Consider the following 25474-nt stretch of genomic DNA (forward strand, 5'->3'; position numbering starts at 1 on the left):
TGGGACCAAGGCTTAAATATACTATTGTTGACATACCGTATTTCATAAGCTTTCAAGATATAGTCACTGCTTACATTTTAATACCTGTGAAATCAAAACATAACTTACAGTAACTAGTATTTAATAGGGACTGTTTTTTCCCTAGTGTTTCTTGAAATCACACACCTTAGATTTGATGAAATGCTCTCACCACACTCAGCCTATACATTTTCTGTCCCATCTGTCTGTTTACTGTCTTGTGCTGTCCTTGCAGGCGCCCAGAACAAGTCTTAGAAAATCCTGAATGTGATATGTGCACATAATCTCCAAGTCTACCTGTTTCCACACTTTACCTTTCCCATTGTTCAAATGGAACGATCAGCCTGTATCCCACCTTACTGCTAACTGTTCTTAACTTGCTATAGAAAACATTACTGCCTCATCTATTTTTAAAATTATTTTATTTTTTTATTTTATGATACAATTTCATAGGCTCTTGGATTTTCCTTACCCCCTTCCCAAACTCCTCCCCACCACCACTGATTTCCCCTTATATTAGTACAATCGTATAGGCTTTCATAAATAAATAGTCATATGTCAGGATACTTAAATAGCAGAATGATGGGCTTAGGATTGCACAGTATTTTTTAAAGATTTTTTGGTGTTGTTTGAAAATCAGAGTTACAGAGAAAGAGGGGGAGACAGACAGAGGTGGGCTTTCTATCTGCTAGTTCACACCCAGATGGCTACAACAATCAGAGCTTGTTCAGGCCAAAGCCAGGAGCTTCTTCCAGGTCTTCCACATGGGTGGCAGGGGCCCAAAAGTTTGAGCCATACTCTGCTGCTTTCCCAGATACATAAGCAGGGAGTTGGATGGAAGCAGAGCAGCTGGGATATGAACCAGAACTCATATGAGATGTTATAATCACAGTGTTATAAAGACAGTGGTTTTACCCATTACAGCACAGTTCCAGGCCGAGCACAAATCTTCAATATATGGAAACAGTCTTTTTGGTCTGGCACCTTGTATGGTCAGTATTAGCTGTTTATTACTATTGTAAGGAATTATCATTAATTTAGTATCTTAGAGAAAGACAAATGTAATCGCTTGCAGTTCTGGCGGTCAGAAATCTAAAGTTGGTTTAGAGTAGTACAATTCTTCTGGAGACGTTAGGGGGAAAATCTCGCTCCTGGATTTTCTCAGCTTCTCCTGCATTCATTGGCTCTTGGCTCCTTCCTCCAACTTCAAAGTACACCATTCATACCTCTAATTCTGTCATCACATCACCAGGGAGCTGATGGCTATCTCCCTGCTTCCTTATTTCCCCCATGAGAACCCTTGTGATTCCATTGAATCCATTAATAGAATCCAGGGTAATCTTCCCAGCTCTAGATCCTGGACTTAGTCAAATCTAGAAAGTCTTTTTTTGCCACATAAAATAGCATATTTACAAGTTCTGCGGATTACTGTTCTCGCTGTTCTGATTTTGTGATAATCAGGGCAGGCTAAACATTCGCTCTATTAAGACCACACATGTGTCCCCAGACCTAGTTCTCTCCCTATGTCTGGTGTTAGAAATGCTGGTGATAACAGCAAAAAATAAATAAATAAATAAATAAATAGTAAAAAAAAAAAGTTCTGCGGATTACAACTTGGATATCTTTTCTTTTTATAATCTATTTTATTGTGTTGTTGTTGACAATCTTTACATAGTTAATTACAGTTAAAGAAAGAAAAAGAAAGAAAAAGAAAAAAAAAAGGTTCAGGGGGATAGGGAAGTGGGCAATACTATTATGTCCATATTGTTTCCATCTTGTATCTGAGGTAAAGGAGGATATTGAGGGAGAAGCCCCACCCGGTTTCCCGCCCACCCCGAGTCCCGGATGTGGGGCATGCTCTGAGATATGTGCTCGAGTGGTGTTAATAGTTCTCCAGTTATGAATCGCTGCCAGTTTCGCTCGATGAGGTCGTCCACTGATTGATATGGTCCATCATAAAGTCTCCGTTTGCCCCATATTTCGCTGCCAACATATAGCTGAGATGAATGATTGATCTGCTCTGTCTTCTGTCTTTTCTTGATTAGAGTTCTGAGTCCAGCAGTTCGATTGGGGAGATCTCCAAAGAAACTTTGAGGTATTCCCAGACTAGTTTCTTGCATGTTCTAGCAAGCGCAGGGCCCGGCACAGTCCATCACCCCGATCAGCTGGTGGTTGCAATTGCTGGGTTGGTTCTGTTTTCAGTCCCGAGTTGCACTGGAACCAATGGGTATTGCAGTCCAGTCTGGTTCTGCCCAGCACGTACTCGGCCCTCACACTAACCAGTGGGAGCTGCAGCCTAGTTGGGGCGACCCACGATAACCCACACCAGGCCCGCCCCCTACCCTGGTTTGCCAGTATGTGTAGCAGAAGACCAGTCTGTCCCCCATCCCATTTGGCTCTGGCACTTGTCAATGGGTATTAAAGCTTAGTTCTATCTAACCAACTCAACCATCCAGCCCTCATGGGTGTTGTTGAGTGCCTTTCTATCTAGCCATCCCAGCCCCCGTCCTAGTTTTCACGCCCTCCCATGGGACTAGTGACCCAAGAAGGGGGAACCCACTTTTTCCCTCCCAGGTCTCTCTGTCCCGGTTTATGCACTCTTTAGGTGGTTCTGTGATTTGACTTGACAGAATTAGTCCCCAGTGCCAACTTCTGCGGCTATGCCCAAACATCCCTCACCCACTCTAATTTATGCTTGCACCAGCAGGAATAATCAGCCCAGCCTGGCTTTTCCCTGGTCTATTCCACATGCTGCGCACAGGTGTTGTAGCCTTGCATAGTCTAGTCTGTCTCTATCCCAGCCCACGCTCTCCGGTGGGAGTAGCTGTCCGGCGAGGGAACCAGCCCCTTAATCCCCCCGCCAGCTCTGCCCCTCCCTTCTTTCCTGGATCTCACGTGTGCTGGTTGGGTGCTGCATTCATATCCAGTACAGGCAACCACGCCCTGGCATTCCATAATGTGTACTGGTTTTGTCGCGACCAAACCCGGCTCATCCCACACTCTGATCTGGTGATCGGATTTGCCAGTGGGTGATATGGACTGATTCAGCCTGGTCTGCTCCTGACCCATGCTGAATGTGTGCCAGTGGGAAACTTTCCATGGCCTATTCTGGACTGTTTCCTATCATGCTTCTTGCGCTTACCTGCAGGGACTGTGTCCTGCCAGAGGAGTTGCCCAGGCTCCTCCATCAGAACCCCTCCCAATGGCAGGTTTTGCGCATGCCAGGGGGTCCTTGAGCCAACCCAACTCAGTTCACCTCCTGTCCTAGCAGGAACAGTGGCTTTTCCTGGCTTGCTTTCACCCCATTCTGGTTCTTGTTGTTGGATGTTTCAGCCCGGCCATGGCTCGTCCATACCCACACACAGCTCATGCATGGCTCAGTAGGGGGTTGAGACCCAGCCTAGTCAGTCCCACATCTACCCTCTGGTTCTCCATGACACCAGATGGTGTTGGGGTCTGAACTGGCCTGGTGCATCCCATCCCAGCCCACACTAGTGCCTCGGGTGACTGCAACTGTTTCCTAGATAGAACGCAGCTCCAATTCTAGCACCTACGCCCCTTGGTGGGAACCTCAACCTAGTTAGGGTGTCCCGTTACCTCCCCGATTGGGCTTGTTCCTAGCTGTAAATCATGCACCTGCCCTTGGTTGCTCTGAGGACCAGTAGGTGCAAGAGCCTAGCTCGGTATGACCAGTGTTCCATGCTGGTTTCTAGTTTTGCTTGCAAACAAAGGTTTGCTCAGTCCTGCCCAGTACATTACGTTCCATTACCAATTTACACATTTTGGAGCTACTATGCCCTGCTATTCCGACCCCCAGATCTGGACGGCGTGTTCACCAGCGAGAGCTATGACTCGCCAGGGGAGCTTCCCAAGTACCTCCACTTGATCCACTCCCAAACCCAGTTTACATACATGCCATTGGTTTTTAGGCCAGTGCCCGGTGTACTCTGGCCTCCCATTTGGCCTTGTATGAGCTGGTGAATGTTGCAGCCCGGCCCACCCCACAGCCTATTCAGGATGCACATTTGGGTGCTGCTGCCTTGCCCAGTCCAGTCTATGGCGGATCCCTTTACCTGTGATTGATGGCAGGCTCCTTGGTCACACCTAGATTAGTCCATAACCACCTAAAATTTAGGTTTACCAGTGGGGCCAAACTTTCTACAGGGTGTGGCCCACACAACCTGCACAGAGTCCACCCCAGGATAAGGTTCTAGAGTACTAGTTAAAATTATGGACCTGCCTAATGTGACCAGTCTCCTGAACCAACATCATGTCAGGCAAAAAAATATCCTGCTAGACAATCCGGGGCGTATCTTTTGCATTATAGGTGTTCAAAGCTCAGCATTATTGAGTGATTAGAAGTTCTCCAAAAGAAGAGTTACTGGCGTTGGGAATCTTTAGGATTGACTCAGAACCCAGAAACAGTGGGGTCACCCTAGAGCTATCTAAGCAGCAATTCGGACATCCATTACCCCAGAGCTTCCCGGCCAGGCGGCCAGCAGGCAAAGCCTGGCACCACATGGTGCACTGGCCGCCCTGGATGAGGCCGAGGACTCGTTCACTGCCTTGCGGCAGTGTCTTTGGCGTGAGCCCCCAGCATTGGGTCCGACCGGGCAGGGGCACCCCCCACAGCCGCCACACTGTGAGGAGCGGCAGTTGCCCCCGAATCCCAAGGCCCGAACCCCTCCCAAACTCACCTAGCTGCCAGATATTAGCAGCTGGGTGGAGCTAGGAATTTTAAGCCAGTTCCCAAGTTCCCTCATGGCGCACTTACCCTGAGGAATGAGCTCTCTTGGGTCCTGGATGAGGCCGAGGACTCGTTCACTGCCTTGCGGCAGTGTCTTTGGTGTGAGCCCCCAGCATTGGGTCCGACCGGGCAGGGGCACCCCCCACAGCCGCCACACTGTGAGGAGCGGCAGTTGCCCCCGAATCCCAAGGCCCGAACCACAACTTGGATATCTTTAGGGAACCATTTTCCTGTCCACCACATGATCCTTGTTGAATGCAGACTTAGGTCACAGATTATAAAAATACATTCAGTGATGTAGCTATCTCTTAAAACTGCCACATGCCTGGGGACATATGTAGTTTCAGATGTTCTAGAACAACATTGTCCATTAAAAGTTCTTGTGATGATGGAGATGTATATCTACACTGTTCAATACAGTAGCCACTAGTTACATGTGGCTTTTGAGGACTTAAATTATTGGTAGTGAAACTAAAGAACTTATTTTTTATTTTAATTAATTTAAATTTAAACCTAATAGCCACATGTGGCTAGTGGTTAATGGTTACTAGATGAGACAGTACAGGCCTCAGGCTAGGGAGAAGGGACAGATGGCAAGGAAAATTTTTTGTCTTGGCTGTAACTTTAGGTTAGAATTAAAAGCAAACAAACAAACAAAAAAATCTCTGAGATTTTGTGGCACCAGCCTTCAACTAAGTTTACAGCTTGAATATACATTCTGTGAATTGTACAAAAAGCCACAAGCCAAGAATTTTAATTTAAATTGGATCTAAGTCTGTAACGCCTCAATAGCAAAGGAAAATCAAATAGAAATCCTTCATGGAAGAATGCACCCATACCCATAGACCTCATGGAAATCCCACAGCATGTTGACAAACATTATTGCACAATCAAAAATCACAATTCACGTAAGAAAACCAACTGCCAGGAAGGAGAAGCCAACAGGGAAAAAAGACAAAATATAAACAGACCCACAAAGATTTTAGATGTTGAAAATTTTTATACACATTAAATGAAAGACTTATGTTAAATAAAGAAATAAGAGTGCAAAACAAAGAGAAAATATTATCAAAAATGACCTGAGATATTAAAGAACTAAATAGAAATGAGAAAAAAAGTTGACATTAAAACCATCAACAAGAGTTTATAAATCATTTGAAAAGAATTTAGTAAACTGGAAGATAGGTCTGGGGGGGGGGAAAATCACGCAGATTACTGCACAGAAAATCTGTAATATAAAAACACAGAAAAAGTGTTTACAAAACATAAATAGAGCAAGAATGTCCACCATTTTTCTTCTTAAGGTTCTAGAAGGAAATAAAAAGAAGAAATGTTGAAGTAAATCATGGCTAAAAAAATTGCTAGGATTTTCCAAAAACAACAATTTGCAGTTCACGAAGCCTAAGAAATCTCAGGTAAGGTAAATTAAAAAGAAATTAACATCTACACAACATAATAAATCACAGAACAACAGAGATAAAACAAGCTAGAAGGACGACAGATCATGAACAAAAAGACAAGAATTAGACTGATAGCTTACTTGTTAAGAACCAACAATGAAAATCAGATTACAATATGATGTTGAAAATATTGAAGGAAAATCATTTTCATCTCAGAATTGTATGTTCTGTTAAATTGTCTTTGGCGAATAAATGCAAAATGCGAAAAGCATTTTGATATGAAAATATTCACAGTCAAAGAGTTTAGCATTAATACTTCGTCACTAAGTCAAGAAAATTATCCAACTGAAAACAAGTTCTGAGATACAAGCAAGAACTTTTAGTAGGAAAAAAGTTAAATGTTTGGGCCCGGCAGCATTGCCTAACAGCTAAAGTCCTCGCCTTGAATGCCCCAGGATCCCATATGGGCGCCAGTTCTAATCCCGGCAGCTCCACTTCCCATCCAGCTCCCTGCTTGTGGCCTGGGATAGCAATCGAGGACGGCCCAAAGCTTTGGGACCCTGTACCCATGTGGGAGACCCAGAAGAGGTTCCTGGTTCCCGGCTTAGGATCAGCGCAGCACCAGCCATTGTGCTCACTTGGGGAGTGAATCATCGGACAGAAGATCTTCCTCTCTGTCTCTCCTCCTCTCTGTATATCTGACTTTGTAATAAAAATAAATAAATCTTTTTAAAAAAGGTTAAATGTTTGAGTAATAATATTAGTTTTTAATTTATGGTATTAGAAGAAGACAAACAAAAACACAGAATTGTAAGGCTTCACAATAGCAACTCATGTTGTTAAGGATTATAGTCAAAGCATTCTAAGGTCTCCATGTTGTTTGAGAAGAGGGTAACTGTATTAACTCTAAACTCTTTTAAATTAAATAAGCATGTTAAGATTTCAAGGGTAGCCACTAAAAGAATATAATAAAGAATGAATGTCTTCCAAACTAATAGAATGGGGAAATGGAATGAGGAAAACTAAACCTCAGTTAATTCAAAAGATGTCAACATAGTGGCAGAAAGTACCACATAGGGAAACACAGCATAATGGAATACATACCACAAAATAAGACTATATAAATAAATCCAAATACAAAGCGTATTCTTTAAAATAAGCTTTTGGAAACATAACAACAGTTTTAAATAACCCTTTGGTTGACAAAGAAATTTCAGTGGGAATTAGGAAATACTTAGAAATCAGCTTGAACATCCACCTAAAGTCGGACTCAGAGAAATGCCTATAACCTTACATTATTATACTAAAAAAGAAAAAAAAGCTGAAAATAAATTGGCTGAGTATTCAATTTCAGATAAATAACAGACAATAGAATAAATTCGAGAAAGTATGAGGAAGTAAATAATAGACATGAACAAAAATTAATGAAATACAAAATAAAGATAAATACAGAATATCAATTAATTAACAGTCAATTAGCTAACAAACCTGAGGAAATATGATTAATAAGATAAGGACCAAAACACACTATTAGAAAAGAGGGATAGGGCCCGGCGGCGTGGCCTAGCAGCTAAAGTCCTCGCCTTGAAAGCCCCGGGATCCCATATGGGCGCCGGTTCTAATCCCGGCAGCTCCACTTCTCATCCAGCTCCCTGCTTGTGGCCTGGGAAAGCAGTCGAGGACGGCCCAATGCATTGGGACACTGCACCCGCGTGGGAAACCCGGAAGAGGTTCCAGGTTCCCGGCTTCGGATCGGCGCGCCGGCCCGTTGCGGCTCACTTGGGGAGTGAATCATCGGATGGAAGATCTTCCTCTCTGTCTCTCCTCCTCTCTGTATATCTGGCTGTAATAAAATGAATAAATCTTAAAAAAAAAAAAAAAAAGAAAAGAAAAGAGGGATATTCCCATGGATTTAATGGGTTAAAATTCAGCAAGAAAACTTTTTAAAAATCACTTTCATGATCAATAATTCGTATAGTGTAGATCAATGGACAAATTTCTAGAAAAAGTTAACTACCAAAACTGATTCAAGAAAAAATAGAAAGCATAAATAGTTAACATAACTGCTTAAGAACTTCAGTCTGTAATTTAAAATATATGTTCAATTTCAGTTTTAAAAATTTAAGTAAATTCTAGAAGGAGAATTGTTTTAGATTGTTTTAGCAAAGAGTCATGGAATAATTAATTCCAATCTTAGAAAAGTTCTCCCATAAAGTAGATGGGAAAAGTGGAATATCTCTCAGCTCATTCTAGGGGACTAGGACAAGTATAATCCATACAAGGACAGTACTGGGAATATGTCAGGCTTATTGCATAAAGACAGTGTCTCTGGAACAGAACAAATTAGAGGAAGAGCAATAGGTGATTGAAGTTGAAGATCTAACAGAGAACTAGTTATACAGTCTTGTAGATCATTGAAAAACTTTAGTTTTTTTACCTGGGGGCGGGGGAATGGAAGTCATTAGAAAGTTTTGAGTAGGCTGAAAACATGATAAAACTTCCATTTATGTCATCACTCCTGTTGCCGTTTTAGAATAAACTTTCAGAAGGACATGTATGAAGCCAGGGAGTCCAGTTAGGGGGCTGGTTGGGTAATCCATGTAAAAGATGAAGGTGGGTTAAGGACTGTCCGAATGGTGGGGTAAGGACCTCTGAAAACCTACTTCAAAACAACAATACTCATGTGGTTGGTGATAATTACTTTTTAAAAAATCATTTAAAGTCTTTGGAAAGTATCCTAAGGGCATACAGCAAATGGAGAAACATCCATTCAAAAAAAATCTACTAAATCTCACAAAGAACAATAAGAGTCTGTGGTATTTGAGCCATGACCCATTCTCTTACCACAACTTCCCCAACTGTTTTACAGAAATGCTATCCTGAATACACTACTCTGAGCAAGGATAACCAAGAAACCAGGGGCTCATTCTTTGCCCAGTTCCCAGTCAAGGGTTATGATTTCATCCAGGGTGGGGCAGCCTGTTAGTGTTTCCCATTCTCTGTCATCCCTGTGTTTAGAAGTTCTCTTCCAAGTAGAAATAGCCAAGAGGACCAGAGCTGTCTTCTCTCTACCTCCCACTTCTGTGACAGAAGGTCTACCCCAGGCACAATAAACTGAGAATACTGGAGCATTGGCTTCCACCCAGCTCACTCATAATGCCAGGGTTTTATACCAGGAGGGGAAGCTTAAAAGGACTAGGACTGCCACCACCCTCTAGTGCCCCTGCTTGAGGACAACACATCACTCATGGAAAGTTGCTGTCCCCAGCAACACTGGAGTTTTGCTCAGGAGAGAAAGGCTAGTTATGATGCTTAAAAACTCCTAGCTCTGCCTGAAGAAACTAAAATTTAGAGCAAAATAGAAATTTTGATGGAGGAAAATGGAAACTTTGGTGGAGGAAAATAATTAGAGAATGTTCATTGGTAGCTTGGTAATACAAGTAAAACAGCAGAGCAGCTAAAAGTTTACCATAGAGACGAGATATGGAGGGGAGGAGGTATGTGACAACTAAGAAGAGGTCCTGGATGGGCTGTATCTGCTCAGAAGCCAATCAGAGTCAGTTGAGTGGCAGGCTTCAAAGCATTTCCTGAACCACACGTTGATACATCACTACAGGACAACAGTCTCAATGGGACAAGGGGCTTCAAAATGCAACGTCTGACTAAACCCTGACTGAACAGGCTACTTTGGCCCAGAAATGACCCCAAGGAATCCAGGATTAAAACTAAAATCACGCTTATCCCTCGTAGTCTAGAAGACTGTGGCTCATGTATCTGGCTCTGCCCTCTCAAGAGCCAACTGAGGGGAAACATCCAAACCACTGGTTCATTATTGAACCAAGAGGAAAATAAAAATTCCAAATTGTGACAGCAACTTCCAAGCCACAAACATCCAATGCTAAGATGTAAAAATCCAACTGGCCGAGGAGGCTCACGTAAGCTTTGACAAGTAACTTGTGCCAACCCAGGAGGGACCCCCTAAGTAGCCAGGCTTAAAGCAGAAAAATGGGGCTGGGGGAATATAAGTAGGGTCATCAGTGGTTTCACACTGGAAGGAGAAAAGATCCACAACATAAGTTCAATCAAACAACTCAATAAATTACCAGTTAACCACCATACCATTAGGATGGGAATGGTGGAAAATCACCAACCAGAGTACATTTATTGTCTAAAATATCCAAGTTTCAGTATGGGGATGCCTTTAAAAACTACAAATGGAACCACCATATAATCCAGCATTGGATACATTGGGTATGTATCCAAAAGACATGAAATCGTTATATCAAAGAGATGCTTGTACCACCATGTTTATTGCAACACTGTTCATAGTAACAGAATATGAAATCAATCCATGTGTCCATCATCATATGAATGGATAAAAAATGTAGAATATGTACACAGTGGAAACCATATAGTCATAAAAATATGAAATCCTGTCATTCACAGCTTAATGGATGGAACCAGAGGCATCATATTCAGTGAAATATGTCAGACACAGAAACAAATATTGCATGTTCTTCCCTCATATGTGAAAGCTAAATAAGCCTAAAACCGAACACAGAATTTTGATTACTGGAGGCTGGGATGGGTGGGAGGAATAAAGGAAGTTTGGATTACCAAAATAGGGAAAGTTGAATGTGATCCATTCATTGGAACACATATATTATTTATACTAATGTGAGATACAAATAACAGAAACTTAGGGGCTAGTGTTGTGACACTGTGGTTTAGGGCACTGCTGGATGTTCACATCCTGCATCAAAGTGCCAGTTTGAATCTAAGCTGCTCCAATTTCAATTCAGTTTCCTGTTAATGTACCCATGTAGGTATGGAAGGATAGCTCAAATCCCTAAACCCCTATTACCTATGGATGGTATCTGGATTCATTTTCTAGCTTCTGGCTTCAGCCTAACCCAGCCTGAGCTATTGCAAGTATTTGGGGAGCGAACCCATAGAAAGAAGATATTTCTTTCTCTCTCTCCCTTTTTCCCCATCTCCCCATTTGCCTATCTCCCTCCCTTTTCCCTACTTCCTCTGCCTCTCTCACCCTCTATTTCTCTCTCTCTCTCTCTCTTGCTGTCTTTAAGTAAATTTTTCAAAAAATAATAGGGGAAGTTGGGTGTAGTCTAGATATTATGATAGAAAATAATAATAAAATGGGAAGTATATGGTTAAATCTGTGCTGCTTCACAATTATTGCTTTATAAATTTAAAATGTTCTGAAATAAAAGTCCTTCAGAATAAAATATCAAATCTTCAACCACACATTGTAAGATATGCAGAACAAAACATAAAGTATGATTCATACAGAGAAGACCTATATGTGTATAATATATACATATATATGTATATATAATATATACATATATATGATTGTTTTTGAAGGGACCAGAGGGTGGATTTAGCAGAAAAAGATTTCATGTTAGTTATTGCAAGTATGCTGAAAAAACTAAGGATAACTGTGCTTAAAGAAATAAAGAAAAGGGCCCAGCGTGGTAGCCTAGTGGCTAAAAGTCCTCAACTTACATGTGCCAGAATCCCATATGGGTGCCGATTCAAGTTCCAAGTATTCCACTTCCTATCCAGCTCCCTGCTTATGGTCTGGGAAAAGAGTAGAGGATAGGCCAAAGCCTTGGGACCTTGCAACCATGTGGGAGACCTAGAAGAAGCTCCTGGCTCCTGGCTCCTGGCTTTCAAATCAGCTCAGCTCTGGCTGTTTTAGCCACTTGATAAGTGAACCAGCAGATGGAAGATTTTCCTCACTGTCTCTCTTTCTCTTTGTAAATCTGCCCTCCTAATAAAAATAAATACACCTTTAAAAGAGAAGAACTAAACGAAGGTATGATGGCAATTTCTCGACCAATACAGAATACAGAATAGCAGTAAAGAGTTGAAAACTGTACCCAAAAAAACAACTTAGGTATTTTTTAATTGAAAAATTAATAACCAAAAAGTACAATAACCAAAAAGAAAAATTCACTACAGAAGATTCAATAGCAGAAGATTCAATAGCAGATTTCAGTTGGCAGAAGAATTAGCCAATTTTTTTAAGATCTGTCAAATGAGATTATGCAATCTGAAAAACAGAATGAAAACAAATCATGAAGATAAAGAAAGCCTTAGAAAAAAGTGAGACACAATTTAGTACATCAACGAGATGTATCATTGAACTAGATGAAGCACACCAGTGTATGCATAATGGGAGTACTAGAAAGAGCATGAAAACACAGAAAAAGATCCTCAAAGAAATAATTGTTGAAAACCACTCAAATCTATTGAAAAACACCTAGCTTTACAAACCAAAAAGTTCAGTTCCAAGTAGGATAAATTTAGAGGAACACCCAGAGACAAAAATGATAAAATGCTGAATGACAAACTGAAAAGCCTGTCCCAGAGGCAGGAAGAAGAAAGTAAAAAGACCTATCACAGAGCCAGCACATTCTATTTGGGTACCAGTTCGAATCTTGTCAGCTCCACTTCCCATCCTGCCCAGGTAGGCAGCAGAGGATGGCCCGATTGCTTTGGGCCCCTGCTCCCAACATGAGGGACCTAGAAGAAGCTCCAGATTCCTGGCTTCAGCCAGGCCCTCACCCAGCCGTTGCGGCCATATGGGGCGTGAACCAGAAGATGGAAGGCCTCTCTGTGTCCCTTCTGTCTTTTCCTCTCTCTTTGTAACTCTGCCTTTGAAATAAATGAAACAACCTTAAAAAAAAAAAAAAAATCTCCCGTATAAGCAAAACTCAATAACAATTGACTTCTCATTGGAAGCAATAGCGGTGAGAAGCCAGTGTAATTTGACATAAAGTACTGGAAAGTTTAAAAGGCACCAAAAAATTATGTATCCAGGAAGCTATTTTTTGAAAATAAAAGCAAAATAAAGGCATTCTCACATTTTTGTAAAAAGCGAAAGAATTAATTGGTGACGTACCTTCATTAAAAGAAACGCATGAAGTTCTTCAGATGGAAAGCAAGGGCTCCAGAGATGATCTGGATGTACAGCTGAAACAAAGAGCATTGATCAAATATACTTGAGTGGTTAATTAGAAAACATGGTATAATTGCATATTTCTTCCCCTTTTCTCTCTTGGTTGATTGAAAGAACATTTGCATAAAACAATATGCTTTTGACTGTGTTACTAGGTCTGTAAACATATAGAACTATTATATATTTGACAATAACTGCAAAGAAGGGAATGGGAATGAAATTATATTGCAATGAAAAAAAAAAAACACCAGATGGTAACTCAAAGCTACAGGAAGAAATGAGGAGAATCAGATGAATAATAAGCATATTAGTATAGCAAACACTAAAAACCATTTATTCATTCTCATTGTTCTGTCAGCATTTGTAAAAGATGAAATTTTAGAAAGCAATAATCATAAAAATAGATATATAACTTAAACATATGATTGTCTAACATTATCAATATTTTAATTCATTCTCTGTTGCTATAGCAATATACCTGGGCTGGGTATTTATAAAGAATTGATTTAACTGGTTTAGAGGCTCAAAATTCTAAATCAGGCAGCCTTGTTCTATTTGGGCTCTGCTAAGCTCATTTAACAGATAAAAAGGAATTATAAGAAAATGCTGTGAACAGTTACATATGAGCAAATTCTGCAACCTAGATAAAATGGAGAAATTAATTCCTAGAAAGGAACAAAATACCAAAACTCAAGAATAAGTAGAAAATCTGACTAGACATGTAACTTAATAGATTGGATTAGTTATAAAAACCCTCCCAACCACAAAAAGGCCAAAAACCAGATGGTTTCAACTGATGAAGTCTATCAAACATTTAATGAATCAAAGCATTCGTTCCAAATGCTTCAAAAAAAATGGAAGAGTAAGGAAGAAGCACTTTCTAATATTTCTTTTTTTAGGATTTATTTTATTCTTATTGAAAAGTCAAATATACAGAGAGGAGGAGAGACAGAGAGGAAGGTCTTCTGTCTGTTGATTCACTCCCCAAGCAGCTACAATAGCCAGAGCTTCTCTGATCCGAAGTCAGGAGCCCAGAGCTTCTTCCAGGTCTCCCACATGGATACAGGGTCCCAAGGCTTTGGGCAGTCCTTTACTGCTTTCCCAGGCCATAAGCAGGGAGCTGGATGGGAAGCAGGACTGCCAGGATTAGAACTGGTGCCCATATGGATCACAGCATGTGCAAGGCGAGGACTTTAGCCACTAGGCTACCACACTGGGCCCTCTTTCTAACATTTCTATGAGACCATTATTACTGACAGATTTCAAAACAGGTTACAGGGCTACAATAACTAGAATAGTGTGGTAGTGACATAAGGGCAGACATAAACCAGTATAACAGAACTGAGTCTGGAAAAAAGCCATTGTGTTTATGACCATTTGTTTATTAAGAAGGGTGTTAACACAATTCAGTAATGAAAGAATAGCTTTTTCATAAATGGTGTTGAGATAAGTGGTTATCCAAATACAAAAAAAAAAAATGAAATTGGATGTCAAAATGTAATAAATGTGTAAGTGCTGAAGCTATAAGACTCTTAGAATAACATATAGATATGAGGCCCAGCACATTGACTCAGTGGCTAAATCCTCACCTTGCAAGCACCAGCTTCCTATAAGGGCACCAGTTCATGTCCTGGCTACTCCACTTTCCATCCAGCTCCATGTTTATGGCCTGGGAAAGCAGTAGGGGATGGCCCAAAGTCTTGGGACCCTGCATTCATGTGGGAGACCTGGAAGAAGCTCCTGGCTCCTTGCTTCGGATTGGCTCAACTCCGGCCATTGCAGCCATTTGGGCAGTGAACCAGAGGATGAAGATATTTCTGTCTCTCCTCTCCTCTCCTCTCCATAAATTTGATTTACAATGAAAATATATAAATCTTTTTTTAAAAGGTGTAAATGTTCATAATTTTGTATTAGACAATGGATTTTCGTGTAATACCAAAAATACAAAAAAAGAAAGAAAAAAAACTAGGAAAGTTGGACTATCAAAACAAAAAAAGTATTTCTACAGAAAATGGTATCTATAAAAAAGTGGAGTGCAGATATTTGCAAATCATATATTTAATATGAGATTTTTACTAGACTGTTTATAGCTCAATAATAATAGAGATTGCAATTTTTAAAATAGCAGAGAATCTGAATACACATTTATTCAAAGAAGATATGCCAGTGGCCAGCAAGGACATGAACAGATGTTGAACACTGTTAGTCACTAAGTAAATGAAAAATGAAACCACAGTCAAATACCACTTCACATCCAATAGGTTGGCTACAGTGAAAATGACAGTTAACAAGTGGTAGCAAAAATGTGAAGAAACAGAGAATCAAGATGGTGGAATAGGGTACGGACACATTTAAACAGAGAAACATTAGCCAGTATGAAGCAGAGAGGGCACATTCCAGGAAATAGGAGAGGACAGAAGGACAGCAGAGGGGCATCTGGAGACTGACAGACAGATGGAAGCAGTGGAGATAACCGTGTGGTATTGTGGTGACTAATATTCCAACAGCATTCAGCGAGCAGCCATCTGAACTCCACTGGCAGCCAGAACTCCACCAGCAACAAGGTAGGAAGGGGCGTTCACCGGAATCTCAGGAGGTGAACCCTACAAAGAACTGCCTGAACTGCTGGTTTGTTTGATTTGACCAGGAGCAGGGTCAGAGAGGCAGGTCCCAGACAGGCAGTGCAGGGAACAGGGTAGATTACACAGCCCACTCCACCCGCTAAAGCTGACTCAGGTGCCATTTTGTATAGGGAAGCAAAGGCTAAGGACAGGACTGCACATGCACGAAGCTGGGAGTAAACTGATTTCTAGATCAGTGCATTGCACTAACGTGGCATCCTGCAAGTTCCACCCAAGATAGGTCTAAGTAGCCCACAGACTTAATGGCCAGCAGATCCAGAACTCTACTAATGGCACATCAGGCACCATTTTGCACAGTATGGCAAACACTGTGAGAGTGGAGGGATAACAGTGAGCTGTTCATGCAATGAGCTGGGAGCAAACTCACTGAGCTCATTGCAGTGCACTGGTCCCACAGGGAAAATAATATCAACTTCAGCACCATATGGGTCAACATAGATCCATGTGAAATCCAGACCTAATGGTCAACAGGTTCCTGCAAGATTACCACCAACAACCTAGTTATATAGGACACCTGGTATCTCCCTAATCCTGGGAGCTGGTCTAACAGAAAGTGGGAGAAAGGTTGTACAGACAACAGAGCTGCCTCAGCACGGTATCACAGGAGGTGGAGAGTGGTGAGCCAGGAACCTGGAACCTGGAACCTGCTGGAGGTTGTGGCACAAGTGACTGCAAACAAAGAGCCATGTACCAACCACAATAAGTACAATTGAACTGTAGACCTGTGGGTGACACAACTTAGAAACCTGCCCCAAGGAGAAGAATCTGATAATCAGAGGCACAATTACCAAGAGCAAAGGAGGAGACAAAGACACAATGAATATTCCTGAAAACTCCTCTGCAAAGGAGCAAAAGCCTTTGCCAACCTCAGAGTTAACTTAGGAATACATCGAGAAAATAGGGGATACAAAATTCAAAACACTTGTAAAGCTTCTTACCAAGAACAAGAAGCACTTAATACAAGAGTTCAAGAAATCTAAGGAACATGTCACACGGAAATGGATCAAATGAAGGCTGATCTATCAGAAATTAACAATACAGTGGAGCAAATTAAAAGCACAGTGGAGAGTCTCCAAAATAGAATGAAACAAGCAGAAGAAAGAATCTCAGAATTGGAAGATATTTCCTGTCACCAGGGGGAAACAAAAAAAAAAAAAAAGCTGGAAGCAGAGCTGGATCAGGCCAAAAAAAGTATTCAAGGATTGAAAGACACTATTAAAATGCTAAATATGAGAGTTATGGGAGTCCCAGAAGGTGCAGAAAGAGAAGCTGGGATCAAAGGTGTATTAAATGAAATGAGAGAAAATTTCCCTAATCTGGAGAAAAATTGGGAAACAAGATTTAGGAGAGGCACAGAACTCCCAACAGGCTTGACTAAAAGCAATCTTCACCAGGACATATGATCATCAAGCTCTCTTCTTGAACATAAGGAAAAGATCCTTAAATGTGCACACGAAAAATATCAATTGACATATAAAGGAATGCCAATTAAACTCACAACTGACCTCTCACAGCAAACTACAGGCCAGAAGAGAATGGAGCAACATATTCCAGATTCTAAAAGCAAAAAATTGTCGGCCCAGGATAACATAACCAGCAAAGCTTTCTTTTGTCTTTGAAAATGAAATAAAATTCTTCCACAGTAAAGAAAAGTTAAAAGAATATGCCTCTTCCAAACCTGCCCTACAAACGATACTTAAAAATGTTCCCTTGACAGAGAAAAGGAATAGCACCTACCAAAACCAAAGGCAAATGGGAAGAACAGCCCAGTAAAAAAACAGAAGACTAAACCAATGAACAACCATTCCTACAATGACAGGACCAAATTACTACCCATTCATATTAACCCTGAAGGTAAATGGATTAAACTCATCAGATGTCGTAGATAAGTAAACTGGATTAAAGAAAACAAAACCCATCTATTTATTGCCTACAGGAGACACATCTCACCAACAAAGATCAGCAGAAACTATATCTCATGGATTTTAATTTTTTTTAGTTTTATCTCTTCAAGACTCTTTCTCCTTAAATTCTTCAATGACTCATAGATCATACAGTAGCATCATTTTCAAAATGGTTCTTGATTTTCTTTTTCATTTCTTCAGCGACACATTAGTCATGCAGTAGCATGTTATTTAACTTCATGGCGTTTTTAATTTCTTCTTTTCTTCCTGATGTTGATTTTGTTTTGTAGCTTTTCATTTAGTGGGATGTATAGTAACTGTAATGGAGACTATCATATCCAGTAACATGTTATTTAACTTCTTGGCATTGTAGATTTCTATTTTTTTATTCCTGTTGTTGGTTTTGTATTGTGGCTTTTCATTTAAGGGGATGTACAGTAACTGTGTAATGGAGATTATCATATCCAGAGTGAGGATACAATACTGTTTGCTTCTCTACTTCCAAACTAAAGATGGACTCCCAATGAAACTGTTAACTTTATCTTGACAATTGGATGCTGGACTCTTTGCCATCATGCATGTCCACAATCATGGACATACGACTGTTTATGAAGAACTATACTATATATAGTAATAATATAGGGGAACTCAGGAGAGGGGGAGGGAACTTGGAGAGTGGGTAAAGGAAATCTCGGGGCATATGGAACTGTATCATAAAATGATAATAATAATAATAATAAAACAGCAAGGAAACAGAACCCTCATGCACTGCCAAAGATGTGGAAAAATGGAACCTTCACACTACAGATGAGAAAGCCAAAGTATAGCTGCTTTACAAAATGGTCTGAAAGTCCTTCAGAATGTTAAATATAATATAGCAATTCCACTCCAAGGTATATATCCAATGAAAACACACCAGAGTACTTTAATAATTCATGGAAGTTGGAATAAAAAATAAATTTATTTTAGTGTAAATTTTTTAATATCTATGCATACTCTGGATCATCAAAAATTTTATAATGTGCCCTGTGAGTAAACTGCATGAATTTCAAAATTTTGTATTCCAAATAATCTTATTGTGTAATTCCATTTTCCAAAAATTTGTTGAAGTACCTTCATATAGCCACACAAAATATTTTACACAAATGTTCATAGCAGGATTGTTCATATTAGCTAAAAACCGGAAGTAATGCAAATATGCATCAACTGATCAATGTGTAAATATAATGTGATACCTCATATAACGTAATATTATTTGGCAGTAAAGAGGAGTGAGATCCTAAGGAATACAAACTGTATGATTCTTCTCATATTATATGTCCAGAATAGATAAATCTTTTGAGACAGAAAGCAGATTAGTGGTTGCTTAGTGCAACAATGGGAGGATTGGGGAGTAACGAGTGGCTGCCAAAGAATAATGGCTTTGTTTAAGGGAAACCAAAATATTCCAAGATTATATTGCAATAATAGTTATATAATCCTGTATATATACTGGAAGACCTTGAATTATGCACTCTGAATGGGTGAATTATATGGTATATATAATTCTCAAATGATTTTTAGTAAACTGATGGGCTCTTGAACTAGGACGATATCAATATAAATTGTGAGAACTGACCAGAATATGTATAGATTTTGAAGGTAAAATGAGTAGATTTTCTGGTGTATTGTATGTGGGATGAGGGAACACAAGCTCTCAAAGAAATGTTCTGAGCAACAGAAATGATAGAATGTGTTAGTTATTTAAAAGGGTAGAGTTCTAGTTGATACGATATTATGATATTATTACGGGCAGCTAATTCCCTCAACCTGTTTCTTTACCGTGAACTGAAAATACCAGAGGCAACTAGGTATCTTAGGAGGTTTATTCCAGCGGGGCAGGAACAGGGTGGAGATGGAGGGGGGGAAGGAGGCCGGAAGGAGAAGAGAGAAGAGAGACAGAGCCACACCTGGGGGCCTTTTTGTCTGCAAGGTGTGGGAGGTTGGGATTGGGAGGGATTGAGGGCAAGCCCCAGGGGATTGGTGCCTGCAGGTGAATGCCTAGGGATGATTGGTGAGTGGGCAGGGTTGGGGAAGGGGCTGGAAGATTGGGGGTGGGATTCTCAGGTGGAATGCCAGGTTACATCCGATTGGGGGATGGCTAGACCAGCACGAATTTCCTGAGCTGTGAGGAAGAGGAAGTGGCACCGGGTCCGGGATGGGATATTCGAATAACTCCTTACAGAGTGAGCAAATGAGAGAAAACTGTGGGAGGCACAGTTTCAGATGATAGAGAGTTCAGTTTGGATATGCTGAGTTGGAGATGTCAGGTAGGTAGAAGGAAAATATATGGCTAGATTGGTCCTGAAAGTGAGTTGGAATTGCTTTGCAAAACTGAGAGCTAACATATGGGCAGACTTTAAAACTATGAAGTAGATTATATCAGCAAAGGAGTACCTACAGTTATCAGAGAATATGTCCAAGAACGGGGACATCCAGCATTCAGCATTAAAACATCATCCAGCATTAACATATCAGGGAAATGAGGAGGAAAATCAACAAAGTGTACCGTACTGAAAGCCAAGTGAAGAAAGTGTTTCAAGGAGGAGGGAGAGACCAATGATGTCATGTGCTGCTGAGAAATCCAATAAGATGAAAACTGATACTTGACCAGTGTCATGGGTGGCCTTGCCAAGAGCAATTTTGATGAATCTTAGTGGAAATGTCTGATTCATATACATTTAAGAGAGGATATAAGGAGATAAGTCTCATTTATATATAGCACCAGCAAGAATTCAAAAGGCAATTTCTAGAAAGAAATTGCAGCAATAAAAATGTAAAGTGTCTAAGAACAAACCTAAGAAATGACGTACCAGAGATCCTTGATATGAAATTATAAACTTTATTGAAAGCTAGATCATGTTCATAGGTATAAAGACTCAATTTTGTAATGATATAGTCATTATAATTCCAATCAAAATATCGTGGATTTTTTCTATGGGATTTGATAACATGGCTCCAAAATTTTTATGAGACTGCAAAAAATATATAGCTAAAGCATTCTTAAGCAACAACAATTTTAAAAGGTTTCTTATATAAGAGGTATAGTACTTAAAACAATGTAATATTAATGCAAGAATAAACAGATATGCTAATGGAGCAGAATAGAAAACCACAAAATAGACATTCTTGGAAATTTCATGGATGCAAGAAATACTAGAAATCAGCAAGCAAAAGAATGAATTTTTAAATAAATAATGTTGAGAACATTGGTTATATCCATGAAGAAAAAAATTAAATTCCTGCCTCACAGCGAACATAGTATTCAACTCTATGTATATTCACTACTTTAATTGGGGGAGGGGCAGTGCTGTATTAATGTGAGTTAATCTGCGGCCCGCAGCACCGGCATCCCAGATGGCCTCCAATTTAAGTCCTGATTCTTCCACTTTCAATCTAACTCCCTGCTAAAGTGCCTGGGAAAGCAGTAGTAGACAGCCCAAGTCTCTCCCTGGGCTCCTCCCACTCACATGGGAGCCAGGAAGAAGCTCCTGGCTCCCAGCTTTGGCCATTTGGCCAATGTGGCCATTTGTGAAGTGAACCGGTAGATGATGACCTCTCTCTCAGTCTCTCCTTCTCAGTCTCTGTAACTCTGCCTTTCAAACAAATAAATATTTTTTAAAGTAATTTAAATTTTTAGAAAAGTACATGGGATCAGCATCATGGCACAGCAAACTAAGCTGTTTCTTGTGATGTCAGCATCCCACTTCAGAGCTCTGATTCGAACCCCCATAGCTCCACTTCAGATCCCACTCCCTGCTGTTGTACCTGAGAAAACAGTGCATGATGGCCCAGGTGCTTGGCTCCCTGCCACCTGTGTGGGAAACCATGACGAAGTTCGTACCTCCTGGCTTCAGCCTGGTTCAGCTGTGGCTATTATGGTCATTATCACACATAGAAGATCAGTGGTACTGGTCATATTTTGTAATGAGGGGTAATGGAAGAATCATGGGTGCTTATTTTGTTATCCTTCATAGCTTTTATTTTTTAAGATTTATTTATTAGCAAGAGGAAGAGACTGAGGCGGCGGGGGGGGGGTAGATTCTCCATTGTCTATTTTACTCCCCAAGTGGCTGCAATGACCTTAACTGGTCTAGGCAAATGCCAAGAGAAAACTGAATGTCCATCTGGGCCTCCCATGTGGGAGACCACACACTTTGGCTGCCTTCCTAACTGCAGTAGCAGGGAGCTGGACCACAGCAAATCAACTGGGACTCTAGCTGTGTTAGAGAACACAGGATGCCAGTATGGCAAGCAGCAGCTAAATCCTCTGTGCCGTAGTGCTGACTCCCCTAATTTGGTTGATTGTTTTTTGTCTTTTTTTTAAGATTTATTTATTTTTATTGGAAAGTCAGATATACAGAAAGGAGGAGAGAGAGAGAGAGGAAGATCTTCCATCCTATGATTCACTCCCCAAGTGACCTCAACGGCCAGTGCTGTGCCGATCCAAAGCCAGGAACCTGGAACCTCCCCCAGGTCTCCCATGCAGCTGCAGGGTCCCAAGGACTTGGGCCATCCTCAACTGCTTTCCCAGGCCACAAGCAGGGAGCTGGATGGGAAGTGGAACTGCCGGGATTAGAACCGGTGCCCATATGGGATCCCGGTGTGTTCAAGGTGAGGACTTTAGGCGCTAGGCCATGGTGACAGGCCCGGTTGATTGTTTGATTTGACAGAGTTACAGAGACAGAGACAGAGAGGTTTTCCATCTGCTGGTTCAGTCTCCTGAGAGCCACAGCAGCCAGGGCTGGGTCAGAATGAATCCAGGAGGCAGGAGCTTCTTCCAAGTCTTCCTCATGAATGCCAGGGATCCAACCACTTGGTCAGCCTTCTACTGCTTTTCCCAAGCCATTTGCAGGGAGCTGGATCAGAAGTGAAGCAGCCAGGACTAGATAGGAGGCAACAGCTTCACGTGCTGTGCCACAATGCCAGCCCTCCCCAACTTTACATACATGCATGATTTACAAATAGTAAGCATTTTGTATGTGTTCAATGTATCATATTTGTAAATGAAGAATGGAGGGGGAATTCTCACCTGTGGGACTTTCAGAGAACTTGAGGCAGAACCAAAATCTGCTCTCTTAGCAGTTTTCAAGTGTGTAGTGCCTTATTATAACCCGCAGTGACCGAGCTGTGCAGTAGGTCTCCAGAACTTACCGCTGCTAACTGAAGCACTTTAGCTTTGACCAACAGCTCCCCACCCTCCTCCCAGTGCTGAAGGATATGCCGATCACTGATTTAGTCATTCTGATGGATGTGTACAGCGGTCTACCACTTTGTACAACACAAATATGTACCATTTTAATTTGTCAATTTAAATAATTATTTTCTAACGGCAAAGGAAAAAAGATGTAAGCAGCTGCATCCTTTGGCAGCAGCAGCGCTGCCTTTGGAGGCCCCTACATTGCTGGCTTCCCCCAGCCTGCAACATGGCTTTTCCCCAGCTGGGTCAGGAGTACAAGAATAAGCACACCCTCTCTTCTGATCAAGGGTGTGCTCAGTCATTGAACTTGCCAGCATTGTCATGGGATAGCAGTTGAACTAGCCAGGAGTAAGATGATCAGGCTTTGTGGTGGTGGGTTGTTAGGGGTCTCGGAAGGAGGTGTGTAGGAGGGTGGACAGAAACCACTGTGCAGTAGAAGAGAGAAGTATATTCTTTCTAACAGTATTTCTACTAAGCCCATGTGACCCTGGGCAATTGACTTTTCTGTCAAAAGCTCAAATGCTTCCCCAGGCCTCTTTGGGATTTAACTAGAATATCCCTTAAAGTCCCTTCTAGCCAAGAATTCTGAACACCCACGGATTCTGACTCTAAGAGAAAACAGTTTGCATATTTACACTTCTAGTCTCCGGGTTGATGAGTAATTAAGTTGATCTCTATTGATCAGAGCTGTTGAAAGGATTGCTGAGTTAGTTCTTCGGAAATCAAGAAAAACAAATCCACGTGCAACTATGAATGGCCATTCTGCACTAAACAGCCCCCATTTACAGTTAGCCTTGACACTATAAAAATGAGTATAAGCAAAACTGTCCTCCAAGTCGGTGCAGACTGTTCCTCCTCCAGACCGCCTGCATGACAGTGGTTCCCATCTCTCCAAGGACAGCACTCTTGACAGGGTCTCCCTCCAGAGTACATTTTGAAAGAAGAAAAAAAAAAGAAACAACTTTGTATCCTTTTCCCTACACAGCGGCCCTTACCTCAGCACTTTTCCTGGGCCTTCCAACAATAGCCACCACAAGGAGGGTAAATGTGCAAAATGAGCTTTCCTGTTTAGCAGGCAAACCAAGGGTTAAATTAAAGGGACAGCTGTCTACACAGCTGGTTACAGGGGAAAGAGTAAGGCAGCATTTGTGCCAACTGCTTCTCAGTTTTATTCCTCCCTGGTTTTTATTTCCCTTCCATCCCTCTGGCCAGGGATGTTCAGCTGCAAAACACTCCAGAGCTCCTGGCAAATTTCAAGCCGTGAGCTGAGGCTGAGGTAAGCGAACTTCCTCAAGTCATAACCTTCCTGGGATAAAAGAGTTTTAAGGCATTTGTATCTACTTAAATACTGAAAACATGGTTTAAGATTAACACTTATTCATTGAGAATTAACCTGGCTTCATCATCATACATGGAATACATATATTACATTATCACACTATACCATACGATCAAAACCATTTTAAATACACAACAAAACTAATCACCAAGCTACATAAAATTAAATAAATCCCTTCTTAAAGATGTTTAAGCCTCAAATCCAGAACTAGGAAAGAAATCTAAAGTGCACAATCCACTTATGCATTGCTCACAGATACTCACCCCCTCCTTCGAAGTTTGCAGGTTCAGTTAAAGCAATCTCAGCTTGCAGCACTTTTCTTTCCCCTCAACTATAGTTGTTTTGTTTTCCTCAGCAGCACTTTTGAGGAACTCCCTTTCTAAAGGGAAGAGGGACTATGTGTTACTCTGGGTGAGTCACTGTTCTGTAGTCAATGCTGATGAGAATCTCAAAGATGAACAAAGATTGCCAAGGATGGCTGCCGTCCAGTACCCAACTGCTCACAGAATTCACCCCCACCCCTCCTCTCCATTTTAGGGTGAAAATAGTCAGGGGCCAGAAGAGGAGGGGATTTATGAGAATAAATAAGATACTGTCTTACAGCCAAAGCAACGTTCAGATTCTCAGCTGGCAGAGGAATTCTTGAGCCTGATCAGTAGTGAAAGCATGAGCAAGCTGCTAAATGGAATGCAGAGAGAACCCTGCGCCTAATCTTCGTTCCAGGCAGTCTACAGAGCAGTCTCAGAGCAGTACTATTCCTGGAAGGCGAAGTGCTTACCCACACGCGGCCCCGCCTCCGGCGTGAGAAACTCAGGGCCTCCACACCGGTGCCAACACCCTGGCTCTTATTTCCGACGTCCAGTTGCTTTGGTGAAATAGGAATGTGTACACTGCCTATCCATGAAAGGGCAACTCTGAAAGCGATTTATAAACTGTAAAGTACTAGGGCACTTCCGGTGGCCCTGTCACTCACCCATTTATGTTGTATACTGCACTCCTTCAGTTGTCTTTTCTCATTATTGGACAAAAACCACAGAATTTTGTGGTGAGAGGTCAGGCCCTGCGCATAATCAATCATGCACAAGTCCCACACCATAGAAGCATAAATCGACCTTAATTCTGGATTTCCCCATCTGCACATGGAGAGCATCTGCCAGTCAACGACCTCACAAAGACGTCATAGAATGGTCAAGAAATGGC

At 41.3% G+C, this 25474-nt stretch overlaps 1 protein-coding gene and 1 non-coding gene across 2 annotated transcripts in view; both read left to right on the forward strand.

Moving 5' to 3' along the window:
• HDAC8 (histone deacetylase 8) overlaps window positions 1-25474 on the forward strand; it is a 297540-nt gene that overhangs the window by 194421 nt on the left and 77645 nt on the right. The gene's annotated exons all lie outside the window — the stretch shown is intronic.
• On the forward strand, window positions 1437-1572 carry LOC118760542 (small nucleolar RNA SNORA72). The gene has a single exon (XR_004996845.2). It is a non-coding gene; the product is annotated as a small nucleolar RNA SNORA72 (small nucleolar RNA).

This window comes from Ochotona princeps, chromosome X (genome assembly GCF_030435755.1).
Source record: "Ochotona princeps isolate mOchPri1 chromosome X, mOchPri1.hap1, whole genome shotgun sequence".
NCBI lineage: Eukaryota > Metazoa > Chordata > Mammalia > Lagomorpha > Ochotonidae > Ochotona > Ochotona princeps.